The 22952-nt window shown below is 38.6% G+C and overlaps 1 protein-coding gene across 1 annotated transcript in view; it reads left to right on the forward strand.

The window, feature by feature from the left end:
- The first annotated feature begins 2244 nt into the window (after positions 1-2244).
- LOC124134290 (receptor-type guanylate cyclase Gyc76C-like) overlaps positions 2245-22952 on the forward strand; it is a 199144-nt gene continuing 178436 nt past the window's right edge. Inside the window, exon 1 of the mRNA XM_046499028.2 lies at positions 2245-2308. The gene's annotated coding sequence lies outside the window, so the exon portion shown is untranslated. The remainder of the gene's footprint in view (positions 2309-22952) is intronic.

The raw sequence follows: 22952 nt of genomic DNA on the forward strand, positions 1-22952 counted from the left end.
CATGGTATCTCAGTGGGCTAGCACTATAAATCGGCACAGTCCGGACTAGTACAAGCAGCCACACAAACACACACACGTACATGCACGTCGCTATGCAAGTGCAATAATCTTGGACGCGACGTTAAACCCCATTTCACCTCACCTCACCCCACTACTACTACTACTACTACTACTACTACTACTACTACTACTACTACTACTACTTCTACTACTACTACTACTACTACTACTACACTACTACTACTACTACTAATGATGATGATGATGATGATGATTTTGATGATTTTGATGTGCATATGTATAATGCCTCAAATCCACACCCGAAACATGCCCAAACCGTTACAGTATTACCCCGATCAATGAATCAGTGTGTACTTGATTTTCATTCTCAGCTCCCTGGGGAGAGGCGCTTGAAGGTTAACAGGCACATTACCATCTCACCCTGCAGCGTTCATTGCTGAGTTACACACGTACATTTGTTTATGGATCCTCTTTTCTATAACTACCTGGGGTGCTGTATGCTTTGGAGGAATTATCACCGAACTCTCCACAAGGGGTCCTCTGGTGGGTATTTGACGTGTATTTGACGGTATTTGAGCGTTCCCTGGGTGTGTATGTCAAAATATATAACACTTCACGATTCTTACATCATGCTGAATTAAAAGAGAGCTTTCTAATTGGATATTAAAATGTGTATTTCATAATACTTTTCTCACCTGTATTAGGTATGCTAAATGTATGAATGCACCATATTGAAATGCTCTCATTACAGAACTTTTTGTGTTGATGGGATGTATGCATGAAAATGAAAGCGTTATTTTCTAACGCACTCTAGATTGGAAAGACACGTATTTTGAATGGTTTTCTGAGTAAGTTTGCTACTTGAACAAAATGCATTCATAACTCTAGGCGTGCTCGGACATATAAAGTGGGATTGAAATATGGAGTTTCAACATAATTCCCCACGACCATATATTGAATGCTCTGAAATTGTAGGGGCGGTGGGGTAGCCTAGTGGTTAGAGTGTTCGTTCGTCACGCGGAATGTCAGGGTTGGATATTCCACATGGTACATTGATGAAGCGGCGTAAAACCCAACTCACTCAATCTAAACAGGAATTGAAGCTACATTTGAGCATTTGGCATTTTTAATTTTGGTTTTACTTGGATCTTCCAGGAAGTGGGAAGAGTTCAAAACATCTTTGATGAAGTATGAAAACGAGCATAATTATAACTCAAGAGTGGTTCAGCCGGACTTTTGTCCAGTTAATAAAAGTGTTCGAGAACTGTACCTCCCTGTAAAGCATATCGGGCAATGTTCTTTACAGTCCTTTGTTGATCCTATGTCTTTTTAATAAATCCCTACATGTGACCCAACAACACCTGTCTAAACACGTTATTTGAAATTATAATATCCTAAATTACAAGGGAAACTAACCAGTAACACGTCCCATTATAATTCTGGAAACCCATTTGTCCAGAGCCTCTCCATGTTGTGGCCAGTCTCGGTCAAAGGTATTTCCAAAATTCAACATGTTGTATACATACTAAGGAAGAAAAATGCGAAAAAATTGTTTCGAAAACTCAAAATTTAAACCATGTCGCCCATGGATTTAGGGACGTGTTATAAAATAATTATTACTATCCTGTATATGTACCAACCTGGTATCTTATTGCTGTAATACTATATTATGTATGTATATGGGCCACTAGCCTCACGAACAGAAATAAAAAAAATAATTGATTGAACTGATTTGAATTGAATATGGGGGAAGGACCCCTTTAAGAAAACTGTCATGCTTGCCAACAGTGATACAGTTACATACTAGCACATGTGATGTTGTATTGAATTTGAATTGAATTACACCTGGAGAAAAAACTCTTAAGGAAGGTATTGACGACACATAATGCAAGCACTGGGATTTCAACCCCAAGAACCCGTTTAAGAAGGACAACTCCCGCTGTCTAATCACAATGAAGAACAGTTACATTAACTATAGTGTGTCACCACGCATGTACTTAAATCAATAAGGCCGTATATCCATGGGCAATAACCGTGAAAGAGGTTGACGAAACAAAGCTGTGTGTCAGGCTGACATGTTCCATTGGGGTTATGATAATAATCTAGGGAGTGATCAACGGATAACGGTAATTATTGAGACGATCTTTGACAAGGCACGTCTCGGTTTGTCTGAGCTGTAGGCTTAAGCATACCGTTAGTCGCTGTCTCAAGGTAACGCATGCCAACGGACACTGGTCAACACTCAGGAAGCTGGCTGGACATTGGTGTCAGTCGTGACCAAGCTCAGGTAAGCCATGATTTATGATTATGCTCTTATGTTACGGCTGTTTTGTTTTGGTTAATTTTTTGGTGCGATGAAGTGTGCTGTGTTGGACACCGGTGTGATCTTGTTGCTAGAAATAGCCCCATTGATTAACACTGAAATAGAACTGAAATACGTTAACGGTAATGAAATGTAATGGCTTTGTGGTGTCAGGTGGCGTTTTGATCATTGCCACCAGCACTAAACAGTGAATCAGAAGTTTTATATCCACACTATGCTATTATTGTTTATTACAACTGTTTCTCAAAATGATGTTTCTGGAAGATCGTTTTCTATTAATATCATAAGGTCGTCAAAGCGTTATTGTGGAGTTCAAGAGGGTATGCGAAATGTCATAAATAAAGCTCTTTTGGCTCTGAGTTCTTAGACTCAGCATGTCCTTTACATAGAGCTACAGGCTTTATTAGAAATGTCCTTGACCCAACCAGACATCCCTGACCAGTCATACCTTGCTGTCTTGTGACGTCCCCGAGGGAGTCAGAAAGACTGTTAGGCTGTTAAATCATCTCCCCGCCCCAACCACACACACCACTTTAGCACTGCTTTGCCTCAAGAGAAAAATACAAATTTATTTTCCCACCACCTCTCACCACACATCCACCACTCACCCACCTCTCTCACGCAACTCTTCCTTAAGTCCACGAGTCTACTCATCACCGTCGAACCCTTTCCCAAAACGCTATCAACACTCTCCCACCTCTCTCCCATCACTCTACCATCTCTCTCCCACCTCTCTCCCATCACTCTACCATCTCTCATCCACCTCTCTCCCATCACTCTACATCTCTCTCCCACCTCTCTCCCATCACTCTACCATCTCTCTCCCACCTCTCTCCCATCACTCTACCATCTCTCTCCCACCTCTCTTCCATCACTCTACATCACTCTCCCACCTCTCTCCCATCACTCTACCATCTCTCTCCCACCTCTCTCACATCACTCTACCATCTCTCTCCCACCTCTCTCCCATCACTCTACCATCTCCCTCGCACCTCTCTCCCATCACTCTACCATCTCTCTCCCACTATTCTCCAACCATTACGCCATCACTCTCGCACCGCTTCACGGCCACTGTCGAACCATCTCTCGCTCCCCTTCCTTTTCTTTTTCCCACAACTGTCTCATCGCTCTCCCACCACTCTCTCCCACCATGACCCCACAATCCTCCCACCACTCTCCTCATTCTCTCACTTCTCTCCCACAGCTCTCCCTCCAATTCCGTACCACTCTCCAACCGCTCTCCCATATTTGTCATCACTCCTCCGCACAAAAACCACACAACACATCTCTTTCCACGATACAATTATTGACGTGGCCATATCATCTTTCATCAAGTCTCTGTAAAGGTAGATCATCATATCATCATATCTGGAATCAGCCAATCCACAGATCTCGGGTTAAGTCAGGAGTACACAACGAACTAACCAAACCAAACTCTCTCATTAAACGGACTGGCGCTATTCCCAGTCTGCTCTTCTACGCCACCGACCCTCTACCTCGCTGTGTGATCACCGACAACACGTCGACTGATTGCCCCCACGTAACGTCTCTGTGTTGTTGCTACAGATGCGGAAAACATCGCGCTTACATTTATCTGTGAATGCATGGCCTGACCACAGATCACACCTGGCTAGTCATTCAATAAAGTGTGTCGATATTGCCGCTGGCTACAAACCAAAACAACCATTGATGTAATGCCCTTTCACTTCATTTTGTTATTTTTTGATTGAGTGACATAATTTAACACTTAACGAAACATCAAGTTACTAACTTGTTTGGAGGTTGTATGCGTTTGAACTTAAAAAATGTTTCATTTATTCAACGTTAAAGTCTGTGCAGAGGACAGTATATGAATTCAGAAAAAGTAGGTAGCTATTACGACTTCGCGTGTATATTGATCATGCGCAACATAACTGTCAAGGCAGATCAATATTGTTTACTCAGGATAGTAAACTTGATTACCAATTCAGATGTCGTACTTCCTAAAGGTCTTTGGGTTCAATTGTTTACATGTCACGCCGAAGTTTAAGAAAGTGAGTTGAGTTTAGCGCCGCTTTGAACACTATATTTAGTTAAATGACCGTGTGTCAGCTTGATGAGGGAGGAAAGCCCAAAGTGGTGAAATCCTAGACATTTACCACTTTGGTGAAACCCCGAACACAGGTATGATGCTGACAAACCTAGAAACATAACAGGGGCGAAATTTGGATTCGAACCCATAATCATACGATTCTGGTAGGACGAAGGGACGCACCTCTGCACAGCGAGTTTCTGAGCCTTATACATCCATATCCCCTTTTACCAAAAGACCGGGTTCGATTCCCAAGATGGCAACGCTTTTGTGCTCCTAGTTGTCTCCTGCTGTCATATTGCTAAAAACTGTGAAAACACTAACCGCTCACTAAAACGATTTCAAAAACTGGGTTAGTATTATTTACATACGAACAGGGTTGGGGTTACTCTTGCAATGCTGTCTACATCTGGTAGGCTTCTGAACAGGGTTAGGGTTAGGGTTAGTCTTGCAATGCTGTCTACATCTGGTAGGCTTCTGAATAGGGTTGGGGTTGGTGTTGGGGTTAGGGTTAGGGTTAGTCTTGCAATGCTCTCTATATCTGGTAGGCTTCTGAACAGGGTTAGGGTTAGGGTTAGGGTTAGTCTGGCAATGCTCTATATATATGGTAGGCTTCTGAACCTGTTTTGCTTTTACCTTTCCTTAGGGTTAGGGTTAGGGTTCGGGTTAGGGTTAGGATTAGGGTTAGGGTTAGGGCTAGGGTTAGTCTTGCAAAGCTTTCTACATCTGGTAGGCTTTTGAACCTGTTTTGCTTTTACCTTTCCTTAGTGCTAGGGTTAGGGTTAGGGTTAGTCTTGCAATACTGTCTACATCTGGTAGGCTTTTGAACCTGTTTTGCTTTTACCTTTCCTTATTGCCTGAGTAGTCCATGGGCCAGTACTAAATTCTTCTGCTAGTCACGAATTACGCATTGGTTCGAATCCAGGCATTTAACGAATTGAAGTTCATCCTTGTTACTGTAATTGGTGTTGACGGTTCTAATCATGACCACTGTACCGATAGTCGTAACACTTCACTCACTCACAACTGCACATACTTCCAAGTTCCCTTTGAAGAACATCTTTGTACTGACCATATCTGCTGGTGCGAATTTGTGTTCACTGCGCAATTCGAACTGACGGGAACTGGGAGTGCTTTTAACGATATTTAAGTCAACCTTTGGTAATGGGAGTAGTGCCTTAACGTTTTTTGAACTATTGAACACATCATGGTAACGTCGTTGTCATCTTAGCACTGTCCACGTATTTTATCCAAATGCAATGTCACTGCACGTTACAAATTGGGGAAAATGCGTCAATACCCACGTTTCTATTTGCTCAAAAATAAGCAAACTAACATTAACAAAAGATGATGTTTATTATTGATCAACATTTTATCCATACATGGTAAAAAAGTAAAATAAAAGCTAAACAATATCAAAAATACTTTGAAAGAGAACTGTTAATACGGTGACTAATTTCACTACATGCTTCTATGATAAAATGTGAATTTGCGTGGTAGTTTATTACCGCACCTTAGGCAATAGAACGCACAACATCAATCTGTGTTACATTTGGACAGTTTGAATTCTTTAAATTGGAAATATCGCTTTTAAAAAAATCACACTCCGAATGCAGACTAGCGAACATTCTTAATCACACTTCATACCTGATACCATTGCTACACACACAGGGTTATGAACCCGGGCCGCGACTATTTGTTTGTCAACTCTCAAAACACCCTTCTGCTACCAGTATCTGCTTTGGCCGAGTGGTTTTCTAAAATCGTCGTCCATGAGTGACAGTATTCCAGTTATATCGCGGCATGTCAGCTTAATGTGGGAGGAAAGCCCGAAGTGGTGCAGTTCTCAGATGTTTACCACTTCGGTGAAACCCACGAGCATGGGTATGGTGCTGACAAACCTAGAAGCATAATCGGGGTGAACCGGGATTCGAATCCACAAACATAGGTTTCTGGCGTGCCCAAGGGACGCAACTCTGCACAGCGACTCGCGGCGCCTTTGACGACTGGGCCACCCGTGCCCCCTCGTCATCCATGAGCTGGTATATGTTGTTTTATTCATAAAGTGCGGGCACTGTTTCATACACGAACCTGTGTCCTTCTTCGTTTTGTAAGCCTATTATGACATCGTGTTTTATGAAAAAAATGCAATCGAAGAAATCTAAGACTAAGGAACAGATTTTCCGTAGAAATCAGAGCACAGTCCTCTTATGACAACGTTTGCGTCATACCCGGTGAGATCAATTTCCTTCTGGGCATGTCTGTCGAAGATCAGTACAAAAAGAGCACTGACCCATTGAGTGACCAGGATACCTTACTGAGGGATAGACAGATGATATAATAACCAGGCCACCTGGCAAAGCGTGTTCCACAATCCCATTCCCACTATCTGTCATCGACTGCGCATGTCACGCAACGAGGACACACGAGAACAATGGCGTCAAGCCTCGAAGCCAGCAAACATGGTGGCCGAATTCCCTGTGTGGTTGTGGTAGTCGTATAATATGTACACAGGTGACATATGGATTTCATAAATTAAGCTATGATTGGACTGTGGGGACTGCGACTGTGTGCCTCAGCGTGGTATTGCCTTGACGGATATGCGAGGATAATTCCGACCGGGATGGCCCTAATGATATGGGCTCGCCTCGTGAGTAAAGGCCGTATGCTAAAGCTCTACCTTTAAGCAGTGTCTACATCCGGCAAGGGTGCACAGTTTCTTGACATTAGATTCCCATAAAAGCTAAGGGCTGTGTCAGCATGGTGCCTGTTTAAGGGAAAAACTGGTTCATTAACGATACCATGGGTTATACTAAAAAGTATTAAAACGGTCAATGTACAGCGTGATTTATTTATAGAAATCGTAAATGGTTGGAAAAGGCACCGACGTATAGGTTATAAGGGCCCATGGAAGAGGTTTCCGTAATTGAAATTACTACCTAACTTACAATATGGAAATGCACCAGGAAGTCTCCTGATTGCCGTATCCGTTTCTGTGATTATTAGGTTATAGTTTTAACCGTTCGTTGTAAGACCTTATAGTTATGGGTGTAATGAATATATGTTATTACGAAACAAGTCGTAGATCATTTACAGCGAAAAGCAAAGTTCTACATAACGAACAGATGTTGACATCGCCCTGTCCTTACACTGAGAGTGAGTCGACGGTTATCGGTGGTCGCTATTTTTGCGCTAAAACCCGATCCGTTTTACATAAAAGGAAGCTATCGAGGATTCTCAAAGGCTTGGCGTTCTAAATTATCACCCGTTATAACTTCCACTTAGGACTTTCGTCTAAAAAACCCTTGTGGGTGATAATGTACATGAAAGCCACAAAACTGACAGACAAACAAACAGACAGGCATGTTTATTCAGTAAATAGACCGAAATACATAAAAAGCAACAATACACTATTCATGTTTGAGTAAAGTATATAGAGCTTAATATGACGTGAGGTGAGGTGAAATGGGGTTTAAAGTCGCGTCCAAGATTATTGCACTTATATAGCGACGTGCATGAACGTGTGTGTGTGTGTGTGTGTGTGTGTGTGTGTGTGTGTGTGCTAGTCCGCACTGATGCCGATTTATAGTGCTAGCCCTTTGAGATACCATGCCGCAGTTTAACATGAATACCCCACTCAGACACAGTATACTCATTACTGACTCCGAGCCGACCAATCCCTTTTTAGCCTCTTAATGCCGAGCGCCAGACAGGGTAACAACAAGTACCATCTTTTAACGTCTTTTGGTATGACGCGGCCGGGGATCGACCCCGGACCTTCCGCTCTCCGGGCGGACGCTCTACCACTAGTACAAGGAGGCGATCCAGAGCCTAATATGAAGAAGTAGTTCTCAATATATATATAAGCTTTAGTAGAGAAGAATATATTAATTTTATGAAGGACAAACTTGTCATTCGGTTATTCACTAACTGTATAGATATTGTGGGAAAGTTCATTATACAAATGCGACAAACCCTTTGCATAAGCATAACAAATCTTTGCTAAAAGCTGAATCATTTGTGAATTCCGACTACATCATGATCATCATGAACAAATGTCTACTGAAAGCATTGTACGATTCCGACTACACCATAAGCATGTGTTAAGGAATCACTATGAAATAGTGATCTTACCAGGTGTTCGCATGGTGAGCGCATCCTGCCCCACAGGAGGCTTCCGTCACAAACACATGCGAAAGCAAGTCAATTGTTCACCTTCGTTTTGGGATTAAGAAGCACTTAGATTGAATTATCGATGTCTACCCATACAGCAATCTTCCGGTCATATCGCGGCATGGAAGGTCGGGAACAGGCTCTTGTATGTAACCCACACTGGGTATTGAACCCAGGTCTGACAGTGTGATGAGCTAACGCTTTAACCACTGGGCTTCCAAACCATCATAACCAGATTCGAATGTTTGTTGTTCGACTGTTGTATGGCTATTTTAGTGATGAAACTAGTGTAAAGTTGTTTTTTCTCACATACTAGCTCTACCCGACCCCACTGTGAGAAGGGCCGCCTCCGTGGTCTAGTGGTAGAGCGTTCGCCCGGAGAGCGGAAGGTCCGGGGTTCGATCCCCGGCCGCGTCATACCAAAATACGTTAAAAGATGGTACTTGTTGTTACCCTGTCTGGCGCTCGGCATTAAGGGGCTAAAACAAGGACTGGTCGGCTCGGAGTCAGTATACTGTATACTGCGGCATGGTATCTCAGTGAGCTAGCACTATATATCGGCATCAGTCCGGACTAGTACAAGCAGCCACACAAACACACACACGTACATGCACGTCGCTATATAAGTGCAATTATCTTGGCGGCGACGTTAAACCCCATTTCACCGTCACCTCACTGTGAGAAATATACTCACCGACAACAGAAGCCATACGAATGCCATACATGTTGATTATAATATGAAGAATTACTCACATTCAAGAGATATTAGATTGTTTCGATGCACAAACGAACATACTGTTATGTTGCGTGAACCGACGCTCATGAACGCATCGCATGTGACGTCATAGATCCATGAATCGAGATGTACCATTTGTCTTGTGCAGGATTATCGTGTAAAGTTCGGAAATACATGCAGCATATCGTGATAAGAATAAAGACACAGTGGTAACACTTGACTGATTTTTAGTTTTGTCATTACGCGAGACACATTGGAAACATCTCTTCTAAACGTACATACTTACCTATGTGTCTATGGTTCGCGTTTCATAAATATTGGGGGGCACGGGTGGCCCAGTCGACTGAGGCGCCGCGATTCGCTGTGCCGAGTTGCGTCCCTTGGGCACGCCAGAAACCTATGATTGTGGGTTCGAATCCCGGTTCGCCCCGATTATGTTTCTAGGTTTGTCAGTGCCATACCCGTGCTCGTGGGTTTCACCGAAGTGGTAAACGTCTGAGACCTGCTTCACTTCGGGCTTTCCTCCCACATTAAGCTGACACGCCGTGATATAACTGGAATACTGTTAAAAGCGGCGTTAAACCCAACTCACTCACTCACTCTTAAATATTGATCTGAAATATTTTCTCTCTCTTGAAAGCTTGAACTTTTATAATTCCGCTATCCTAGTCTACGTTACACCGTAAGTTAATTATTGTGATTATCTCATAACATAAACGTTACTGTGATAACCCTGGCAGTAGTCCTTTGTGTTGGCTATTCAATCGTATCACTTGCAAATCCAGCATATTTCAATGCGGACGTTCTATATTGGTGGATAAACCCATGCATGTTTTATAACACATTGACACGACATTGATTCATTTCTACACCGTAGAAACATACCATGCATCGGCTGGGGCAATATAGTATTGTGTTATTTTCATGTTGTTGTAAGAACTGATTCGAAACATATTATTTCATGCATGTAAAAGTGACGTAAAGTCACAATAAATTAGGCCATGCAGCGAACATTTAACAACGTGTGACCAAATTCAATTTAGGTCTGTGATTTACTTTATCTAATAAATGATACTGGTATTGAGATCCCCAAAGAGCTCATTACAAGTGGGACAGTGGGATCGCTTAGTGGTTAAAGCGTCCGCTCGTCAAGCCGAAGACCCGATTTCGATTCTCCACATGGGTACAATGTGTGTTGTACCCTCCTTGATAAAGCTGGAATAATACTAAAGGCGACGTAAAACCATACTCAGTCTCCGGGTATCAAAGGATTTCAGCTTCTTAAGTACATTTTTCAATCCTGTTTAATACAATGATTATCGTTATTGATGAACATTAACGACCATGGCATCGTGTATGCTGAGGCATTGTCCCCTGTTTGCTGCAAACAAATGTCTCAGAACCGACTTATAATATCGTGAATATTCTATTATAAATATCACTTCTTATAGAGCGAAACAATGATGATGCGCGATGCATCTGATAATAATGGTATACGATGATGGATAAAAGAAACCCTATTTCATGTTATTTGCCATGATTCTTTCGGGGTAATAAAACATCTTTATTCAATCCTTATTAAATCTATCGTACCCATATATAGCCCTTGTCCTCATTGTTGTACCAGACAAGCTCCCAAAAGCAACGTAGGGAAGATGAAGCATCTGTCTTTGAATCACTTGCAAGTAAATCGACAAGTTAGGAGTCTTATGGGGAGTATAAACATGTATGTCTGTCTAAGATGTTCTTAATTACTCCGGTCGTTAGTCGGACTAGCTTGTCTCGCGGAATGACAAAGGTTATGTTTTATTTTCTCTGTGTGCATTCATTTGGCAATAGAAGCAACAGATTTCATTTTGTGTTATTAATGCCACAACGTTCAGTCAATCTGAAAATTGCTCGTCAGCTTGTCTTTGAGACGGTTTATTTCTTCAGTAATCTTATTACAAGGAGCCAAAGCTTAGAGAAGAACTGTAAATTGCGAGATCTATGAATGCTTTGTTGACTTGCATGTGCGGTTTTCAGTTCTGTAGAAATGATCTGAACGCTCAATAGACTTGATATCAAAACCTGTCTACACGATGATGCCAGTGATTGATCAGTTGTGGTTGAATGCCACTTATTCAAGCACGCTTGTATATGGATGAAACGAACTGCTCCAGGTTTGGTTCATGTAACAAAGAACTCACTATTTCCTTTACTGTGTCTATCTGTTAGAGGAGAAGCTTGGTTCCATAAGTCACTCAGACATTGGGGATGTCTTGTCCACCCTCATCCAGTCATGACATGCATCAGAATGGCAAAGGAACCGATTTCCAGTGATATCAGCTGAACATAGCATGTGTGCAGTGTGATGATGATATTTCTCACGTGCCCAAAAAGAATATAATGATATTTCGACAGCGGAGACAAATAATGATATTTTTTACAAAGCACGAAAAGAAGGGTAGGTGACAAAGAGGGGTTTATCTATGAGTAATCTAATCTAATAATCCGTCTTCTCACTGGCAAAACTTGATCAGTGCTTAATGAGGTTTGAAGAAATACCGTTATTCTCAGAGGTATTATGTATGTAATGTCATTAAGTTCACATTTGATATAACAATATGGACACATTCATTCTGACTTTGGATAATAAATTTATTACTTCCCAAACCTTTTACCCCAACGTATCGTTCGTAATTATTGGATAAACATTGGATCTTATTGTTAATACTAACATTGGAAAATATCAATATATATATTTTAAAAGTATTGTTCATACCCAGTTTGGTAAATATATTTCTATCATGACAATATTGCTCATACTGACTTTGGATGCTGCTTTATCCTAAACGGTTGGTTCATACTGATTTTGGATATTACTTTATCATAAACTATTGGTTCATACTTACTTTGGATATTGCCCTATCCTAAACTATTGGTTCATACTGACTTTGGACATTGGTTCATTCTGACTTTGTATATTGATTTATCCTTAATTATAGGTTCATACTGACTTTGGACATTGGTTCATTCTGAGTTTGTATATTGTTTTATCCTAAATTATAGGTTCATACTGACTTTGGACATTGGTTCATTCTGACTTTGTATATTGTTTTATCCTTAATTATAGGTTCATACTGACTTTGGACATTGGTTCATTCTGACTTTGTATATTGTTTTATCCTAAATTATAGGTTCATACTGACTTTGGACATTGGTTCATTCTGACTTTGTATATTGTTTTATCCTTAATTATAGGTTCATACTGACTTTGGACATTGGTTCATTCTGACCTCCTGTATATTGTTTTATCCTAAATTATAGGTTCATACTGACTTTGGACATTGGTTCATTCTGACTTTGTATATTGTTTTATCCTAAATTATAGGTTCATACTGACTTTGGACATTGGTTCATTCTGACTTTGTATATTGTTTTATCCTAAATTATAGGTTCATACTGACTTCGGACATTGGTTCATTCTGACTTTGTATATTGTTTTATCCTAAATTATAGGTTCATACTGACTTTGGACATTGGTTCATTCTGACTTTGTATATTGTTTTATCCTAAATTATAGGTTCATACTGACTTTGGACATTGGTTCATTCTGACTTTGTATATTGTTTTATCCTTAATTATAGGTTCATACTGACTTCGGACATTGGTTCATTCTGACTTTGTATATTGTTTTATCCTAAATTATAGGTTCATACTGACTTCGGACATTGGTTCATTCTGACTTTGTATATTGTTTTATCCTAAATTATAGGTTCATACTGACTTTGGACATTGGTTCATTCTGACTTTGTATATTGTTTTATCCTAAATTATAGGTTCATACTGACTTTGGACATTGGTTCATTCTGACTTTGTATATTGTTTTATCCTTAATTATAGGTTCATACTGACTTCGGACATTGGTTCATTCTGACTTTGTATATTGTTTTATCCTAAATTATAGGTTCATACTGACTTTGGACATTGGTTCATTCTGACTTTGTATATTGTTTTATCCTAAATTATAGATTCATGTGTTCATGTGGATGTGTCTTTATATCTTAAAATACACGTGCAAGTTCTCAGATATACTTTGCTTAATTTCTTAACATTACTCATCATTAAAACAATATCGGTATATGGATTTAGAACTTTATATAACGTGTAAACCATTGTTCAAGTCCAAGAACTTTCGATGTTGAACAAAAGTATCTTTCCATTTGTAGACAAGTGAGACGAAACGATTAAACTAAGCAGCATGAACGACAATTTGCTACAATCTGAAAACCATTACTATATACATAAGGGAGCCACGAACACTCAGAAGACGTTCTGCCATCTATTACCCTTCATTAATATATGAGTTCTTGAAACCTTCAGGGCACTAAGAGTTTTTGAACGCCCTATTTATCAACTTATGTGATTGTTCAGGTGATATACACTGTTTTAATAGCTTCAGAAACACTTCTGATTCTTACACAAACACATTTCTTTGATATACAAATGCGAAACGCTGCTGTGAGTGGCAACACTGCAGAACAGTAACATCGTTAACGTCTTTGTGTAAGCTCATAACTCCAATTGTGTCGTTGTTAAGAAACGTGAAACGTGTTAAGAAAAGCCAACCCACTCGCTCACTCACTGGTCAGGGCGTGAAAAATCCTAAATATACATGACATTGTATATATTAGTTAAATACGGGTTCTCAAATCAATTAATTACATTTAATGCGACTTTACTAAGACTAATGTTCATTCAAACGTCATTGTCAAGATTAACAATAACATAGTATTGAACATTATTATTTTTGATCTGATACAGATATGTTACATCTACCACCATCGACTACCATCAGAAGAAGCGAGCGAATTTTTCCTATCTGCAACCAGCGATATTTCCGCTGTGTCACGACGGCCTGTAATTAATTCCTCGATAATTTATTGGTCCAGTATGTGCTGTTTACGGCCATCATCATCATCACAGACTTGTATATGTTACAGTCGATGTGTAAAATCAATCAATGTGAAAAATGACTAAAATTTTCACTTAGACAATTTACAAAACGCCAGCATATTTCAGTCTTTTTAAACATTTTCCGGCAGATTGAATTAGTTATTAAGAAGTTCAAAAGGCTTAAAACATCACATGTACATTAGACCAATAATGCTAGTATTAGGAGCAAAGAATAAATATATACATACATACATATATATATCCGGCTTCAGTTTTCTTTTAATACTTTCATTTTCAGTCACTTGGTGATGAAAGAGGGGATAAAAATGTTTGGAATTCTTTATCATAATATTATAAATGGAAAAACAATTGTAATTTTTTTTAATATTTTGGCGATTCGAAAATTGCCTAAGTGAATATTTCAGTCATTTACACATTGGCTGTAGGATTGTGGCCCGGGATCGATCATAAAACACGAGATTTATTCAAAATCTATCTGTTTTCACACTGACCTCAACATACGTTGCTGGAGATTTCTGTAATACATAGAAATTGTAGAAATATAATACATTTTACTTTCATAAAGAAGGAAGCCAGCTTTAAGATAGATATTATGGTCAGTTAACTTATGAATGTCTTTTAACACAGACTTATGTAATTCTTTCACATGTTTTTCGTTGTTTAATTACTCAGCTGTTCGACTGTGTAGTCATTCGATCTCTCATACATGTAGTTTATCATACACAAATTATCACTCACAAAAACCGCTGAATGCAAACTTTTTCGACGTAATGGTACATGGTTTTGTAGACTTGATTACATGAAGCGATTCTTCTTGTTATTTCGCCGCATGTCTGGCTTTTATTCCCGCTATGACCCCAATTTGCTCACCTAAACGACGTAGGTAACACTCATTCATTGATATTGGTCGTTATTGTCATTGAACAATTTTCTACGTTGCAAGACAAGTGAAGGCATTGTTTATATCAGAAATATTGGGCTATTTTTTCTGTGATAACAAAGTAGTTGAGCTTCGTTTCCTTTGTGTTGCATATCCAACCGTATCAAGTGTTGGCCTTGCATGTTTCAGTCGTGACATTCTTTGCCGAATGTGTAGATAACCCTTTAACACAGGAACACTCCCATTACCCCATTACAAGACAGTAGTACAAACCTCACATGCATCGATTTGGGCAATGTATAATTGCATTACGTTCTGCTGTTGTTGTCGGAAGCTGCCTTCAAAGAAAATATATCAAGTGACGCAATCTCACAGTAAAATATGCGTATTTTGATGACACTTTAGATCTGCGTACACGACCTCTTCAAATGCATGTTGCGTGTTCAAAACAATTTGTAATGCTTTGATGAAACTTGTTTTGCTACATGTATGTCATTGTTCTCGCTTTAGGAAATGACCATTTGATTTACAAACATGTTTTTGTTACGTAAACAATGGAATTTTTATGTGCCTCAAATTTTACGAAGAACACGTTATTGTTCCCGGACATGCATCAGTGCAAAAACCAGGAAATGAAAGCGGAAATGTGGAATGATATTGAACACAATCAACTAGTTTACGCCTGAAATGAATCTCAAAACAATCCATTATAATTGTGCATGCAATAAGTTAGCATCAGTGCTTTTATGTTTAATAAGAGGCGGTGGGGTAGCCTATTGGTTAAAGCGTTCTCTGGTCAAGCTGTTTCAATCCCCCAATGGGTACGATGTGTGAAACCCATTTCTGGGGTCCCCCGCCGAAATATTGCTGGAATATTGTTAAAAGCATCGTCAAATCCAACTCACTCACTCGCTCACTCACTTGCTGATAAGAGTCAGGCCATTCCTGCTTGTACTCAACTTAGTTCATTTTATTTGTTTCCTGTTGATTGTTAATTCTGGTAGTGTTAAGATAGCTTATCATGTGTTAATGTCCGCGTGCAATATTGACGTCAGCTAAACCCTCTGTTCAGGGTTCATATTCAATAGTTCACAACAATGACAATGCTTTTTATTACAATGGCACTTTATTACCTACGACGGCAAACATACTAGGGTTCATAAAAAGTATATGTGTCCTAGGGTCAGATCACGTCAGGAGACAATTGTATTGTTGACGTCATGCGAATCTTATAATGACGTCACACTAGAAACGACGTCACAGCTGAAGAGTTTTGACGACATTCGTTGCGAATAGATCTTTAACACTAAAATTCGTCTTTGGATGTAGACATCCTCTTCGGTGATAAATAGAAAATTATGTTCGTGTTTATGTCACTTGTGTCACGTCACTTGTGTTACGTCACTTGTGTCATAAGCCTAGTATGACATGAACATTCATACTATATCCTCTAAATGTTAACACATTGTATGAAAATATGCTGTGAACTCGTGCATTACTTACTTGACATTTGTAAATTAGGTGTGGATTTTGTTTTCAATATAAGGTTAAAAGCATATTTTTTGTAGATGGATCCCTGGTAGTATCGGTCTATTTGTGCTTTATCCGCAACCGATTTTCTAGGTATTGCTACCAATCAGCTATCTTCTATGAGAGTTCGATTTCTTTTGAGCAATAGCAAAAATGTTGTTTGTTGAAAAATAATAGTTTTGTCTAGCCTATGATTTGTGGTGGTGTCTGTATTTGTTGGAACCTCTGTCTGTTTGTAATTCTATTGCATCTGAAAGGATAATGAATTGTACTTTGACAATTTCTGTTCTTTTGGTTCTGATTTGGTTCTGTATTTGGTACTATATTGGCTCCGAAGTACTGATGTTGGCTGCCCCTTGAAGGTACGTGTTAAATTAGTCTTTCAGCAACCTATACTTATTGTAAGAGGCGACTTACAGTATCAGGTGGTCAGATTCGCTGATTTGATTGATGCATGTCATCGTCTCCCAATTGTGTAGATCGATGTTCAGATCAATTACTGGATTGTCTTGTCGAGACTCGATTATTTACCGACCGCGGTATAGCTTGAATATTGCTGAGTGCGGCGTTAAACAACAAACAAAGAAACCAGCTAAGAAACAAACAACTAATGTTTGCTTAATAACGTCTTGATGTCCTTTCATATTTCAGCAGGTGGTGGGGATTTTGAAATCGTATCAACTTCCTGCACACAATATGACCCAGCACATTATATTACCATTGAACTTTAATTGTTTACCCGCCATCAAACTACGTTACACCATATGTAACACACTGTGTTTATAAAATTACATTATCACTGCCCAATAACTCTACTGCGATTGATGTTTGTTGCATATTCAGTCATATCAATTGTAGACCTTGCATGTTTCAATGGTGGCATTCAACCTTCTTACACACGAATATGCAGGTTTTATTACCCAACGACACGACATTCATACGCTTCAACATCACAGGAACAGCCCACGTATCGTAAAGGGCAATTTCTTTTTACATTAGTTCTGCTGTTACTACTGGAACTGCCTTCAAACAAATTATATCATAATTGTGTGAGTGACGCAGTCTCGAAGTAAAGAATGCAATGCAGCGAACATTGAAGCAGCACGCGTTATCAAATTACGTCTGTGTAAAAGGTACTTTATCTTATAAAAATATCGATTTTATGTTTGGTCGTACAGAGGATGACGACCTCTTCAAAAGCATGTTGCATCCATGTTCAATACAAATTATGAATCTGTAACGCATTGACGAAATGATTATGTAACTAGATGAGTACTCTCGTTTCTCTAAACACGGTTTATAAAATAAAAGGGTAATAATTGAATAATCACGAAACTGACAATTTTCCTCTCTTAGCATTTTATTTTTACGTCTTAAACTGCGGAGAAGTAGTTATGTAACGCATTGTAAAAGGGTCAGGCTGTATTAGTCGGAAGAATTCTTTTCGTGAAAAGCACAAATTGTATTTCATGCTATTTTGTAAACATTCGTGTCGGCTAATGAAATAGGAACAGAGAAAAAGATGGCACGATCGACAAGCTTTATCGGCATTGCTCATACGTGAGGTTTGCAATTCTGTATGAACGACGTCAACATTCAACAGATTTTACATCCGTGACTGGCAAAATGACGGTGCCATGATTAATCATTTAGGGATGAATATCGCTTTGCCAGGACGCCTTAAATGGATGAAACGAACTCTCTCTAATCCAGCTTTTCTTCAAGCATCTCTAAGAACCCCAACTTTCAGGATTTCGACGTGGTTCCTTAACTCAGTCTATCTGTTGGAGAAATAGGTTATCTGCATACGATACTGAGACATGGGGTATTTATTGTAACAACACTCAGTCGGATTGAACATGGCATTGGAAATGTCAAAGCACGCAATTGACATGATACACCAGCTACAACTACATGTAGCAATATAATGTCTGGCGTTTGATATTTCTTTCATACAGAAATATGATGATGTGTGGCAAAGGAGGTTTAATCCAAGATTTCAGTGAAAAATAACATTTTTTCCTCAGCGCCAAATATAGTATTAGTTATTACAAAAAGTATGATCCACTTATCGTGTGATGTGACAGTACGAACAATGCATTTGTACTGACTTCGGATAATGTCATATTTCAAATATCACACTCATAAGTAGTGATGTTGTTTGTATAGTGTTATAAAATGTTGAATAACGTTGTAAAAACATCTTTATATCACAAACGTTATACTCCAACGCATTGTACATATTGATTTTGGATGTCCTTACATCATGTGTTTATTGTCACCTTTGGAGGTTTATAAATACTGGTTTGCTAAAACCGATGGATGTCTATTTACATCCAGACATATGTAATTCAATCAATGCAAGTACAAACAAGAACTTTTGATTGTGAACACACTTATTTTGGAATATGGATATCATTACATCCCGATATGTGTCCTTATATATAAATTATTTAAGAATATGAATACTTTCAGGAATACAAGTACTCGTATATACTTTGTTTATTCTCATCTCTGCAAAAACATCGCAATGGTTCGCATGTAGATAGCCTTACACACAAAAAAACATTTCGCAAGTATTCATGTCCAAACCGGAAAGCTCGATTTTTAAAAGAAGCATTTTTGAATTTGTATGATGTGAGGCCAAACGAAATCATCTCTGTCGGAGGTTAGTCGCTTCAACTTCAGCTTCAATCTTGAAGATTCCCAAACACAAAAAGGAGCTATGCGCACTATAATTAACGACGTATTGACATCTTTTAACCTTAACGGAATGTAGGTGTATAAAGGCTTCTTAGAGATCTTGATGCCTTCGGAACAACACTTAAAGTTGACAAACCCTGCGTTTCACAACTGTATTGATTCTTCGAATGATTATACACTGTTTCAACAGCTACGCCTTTAGACACACTTCAGGTTCGCACAAAAACCCATTAATTACACAAAGATCTATGTGTGTGTTGATCAGTTGCTGGGGTACTTTCTCCTCATGATCAACTGCTCCATGCATCTTGAAAAGGTCACCAGTATCCTCTCATACAGCTTTAATACCAATGCATGCAAGTGTAAGGGTTGTTGACAAGGATATGCAACAGACCTTTTACCGCTTACAATATTGTCCACTGTCTCCAAGTTATTGATTAGATTAAAATATATTCTTCATATTTATATCGTGAATACAGTTCCTAAATCAATATGTTAGATATAATTAGACATAAGTTGATTCATTCATTTTGGTCAACTTGATCTGTTTTAATCATCTGTACTGTCACGACAGCGATATTCTGTTACCAAGAAGTATGCTTCATAATGCCAAGAAATAAAAAGGTCTAATATATATAATCGCAGATAATAAAATGCAACTTAATTCGATTCTGGAAATGTTACACGCAATATTCCATGACCATTCCCGTTATAGTAGGTAATACTATATATTTTTCTGCTATTTTGTTCAACTTACAACATGGAGAAATTATTTTGATAACATGGTTGGGACAAAACTAAATGCGAACTAAAATTATATTCATCACCCGTTGTATATAAACTTTGACCCTCATTTCCTACCTGAATTTGATAAATGTGTCATTTTCTGAACGATTATATGTACAAGTATTGTTTTGTGTCCAGGCAACGATTTGGAATATATTACGAAATGGAAACGAAAATGCGACACTACCTTTACCTAAACAGCTTGTTTGAGGTATAATGGTTAGTATATTTTTGACTGAAGGAGAGCGACATTTTGTTTTTTCTGAAAAATTTGGAGTTTTTAAAATGAAATGATAGTGACTGAATCTGGACATGTTTTAACCAAGCGCCACGTTTCGTAATGTAGATCAATTTGTTCATTTTGTTTTTAAAAGAGATAAAAATGTTGAGGGGAAGTAAATATGATCTCTTTTCGCTGAAATTAACCGGTCTATATTTTGTAAAAATTAAATATTGCGCATTGAGCGATTATCTCCTTCAGCTATAAGCGTAGTTTTGAGCTTTATCACGCACTGACCTTGCAATACTGCACATCGTATCTTATTCAAGCTGTTTCACTGAGAGTGAGTGATTATCTCCTTTACCCGAATAGGCCTATTGCGCACTACCTTTGCAATGTATCGTATGTTATTCAGGCAGCCAGCGAGAAAGGTTCCAGGGAGGAATTCAGGTCAAGATTGTAACGCGCACTCAATCTTTCTCCCTTCACACTGCTGTTGTAACTTATTGTTCAACACGATAGAATACCAGGCTTCTCTAAAGTATGTCTTGGTTCAATAAACAACACATGTAAAACAGCGGGTTTGATATGAGCAATTTGTAATTAGTAGTCTTCATAATCACCTGTATGGCGCTTGCTGTGCACAGTTGAGCACAGTATTGTTTTAAGTAGTTCACTGTATGTAATGTATTATTCATACCGTTTCATGCGGCGGTTTACGGTTCTTCATGGTTTATTGCTTTCACAGTTATTTTAACTTCCGGCAGAGATTATACACCTGTACATGTTTTTTTTTCTTCTGGATACATAGGAAATCAACAGGTTGGTCTGTAGTTTGCATTACTTTCCTAAATCATAATACGGTTGCATGATATATTCACGATGTTTGCGTTGAACAAAGTAGCATTCTTCTAAATATACTTCAAAACTAAACAGGTAGAAATCACAACACAAACCAAGTTAACCAAAGAGAACGTACACAAGAGTGAGTGTGGGAGTTTGGTTTAACGTCGCTTTGAATAGTATTCCAGTTATATCAGGGCGTGTCAGCTTAATGTTGGAGGAAAGCCCGAAGTGATGCAGGTCTGAGACGTTCACCACTTTGGTGAAACCCACGAGCACGGGTATAGTGCTGACAACATAATCGGGGCGAACCGGGATTCAAACTCACTGTCATATGTGTCTGGTGTGCCCAGGGGACGCAACTCTGTACAGCGAATTGCAGCGCCATAGAATACTTGGTCACCCGTGTGCCCTTAATCAATCATTGTGGCATAACAATAGCATAAGATTATATCATACTAGTAAACCTGTTTTTATTTCTCATTTGTATGCAGTAGGTATTACTGAATGATTTCATAGAAGAATCTGGATGCATGAATTCGAAGACTGTATAAAGAAATAATTATGGTGTGAATGCAAATGTTCTTATTTAACCTCTTTAAAGGTAGCAATAAATTACCATAAAACCAAATGGTAGTATTCAAACAAATAGTAAAGCCACAACCAATGATGCCATACAATGTATTCAAAGTAATTAATAACAAACATGGTATTAAGAGGTTCTACCAAATACGTTTATGCGCAAATTGGGCTGGGATTTGGTCGGAGAAAAAAGAAATGGTACCAGAAAATTCTTGAAAAACGTAAATTGTTCTTCTGTCAATAGAATAAAAAAGAAATTGTCAGCAATAACAAATACATTTTTGCAAGCTGTGTTTTGTGAAGAAATATTTTGGCTCATAGCCATAGAAAAAATATCTGTCCACACAAAATCACAGCCCAAGAGACTAATGATAATTAAATACAATAAAAATCACAAGAATTATGGCAAATTCCAATTGTAGTTCTTTAAATTTTAACACTTTCTGGTCAAAGACTTGCTTCCATGCCTTATTTAGAAATACATAAGTGCAAAGGCTATTAATAATTAATAATGTTGATAAGATGTAAATGCATGTATAAAGGGATATATAAATTTGCTTTGTTTCACAAGCATATTAACGATTTATTATGAAATATGAACACTTTGGTGTACAGTAGTGTACATCTGTTAAAAATGGGAAATATAGCAAGGATATAAAACATGGAGGTACAATGGGTAAATTACCACCAATGGAACAAGTTAACTACATGTTACAAACCACGACATATGACAAATGCAGGAATACACGGAGAAACATGACCGTTTTGCTGTCTTCTAACTCTGAAGACCAAATGATCTTCAATGGTGGACGCTATAGAGTACTTATGTTGTCTTAATACCTTATAATTGCCACACCGAAATACTATTAGTGCCATAGATTCACTGTTAGTGTGCTGCCGTCTCTATTAACAGATTCCAAACCCTTTAAAAATAACGTAGATTAAAAAAAGAATATTCGTATTTTAGTTTAGAGAATGTCTAATATCAATACAACATTGTACATTTGATATTTAATAATAACATTTCGATAATTCCAATGAAATTACTTTATAAAGGTGCATGTGTCTCTGTCAAACGGAGTCAGCTAATTGTCAGATACACAGAAAAAGTCCGACTTTGGTCAG

This window comes from Haliotis rufescens, unplaced genomic scaffold (assembly GCF_023055435.1).
Source record: "Haliotis rufescens isolate VD_foot unplaced genomic scaffold, xgHalRufe1.0.p SCAF_11, whole genome shotgun sequence".
Taxonomy (NCBI): Eukaryota; Metazoa; Mollusca; class Gastropoda; order Lepetellida; family Haliotidae; genus Haliotis; species Haliotis rufescens.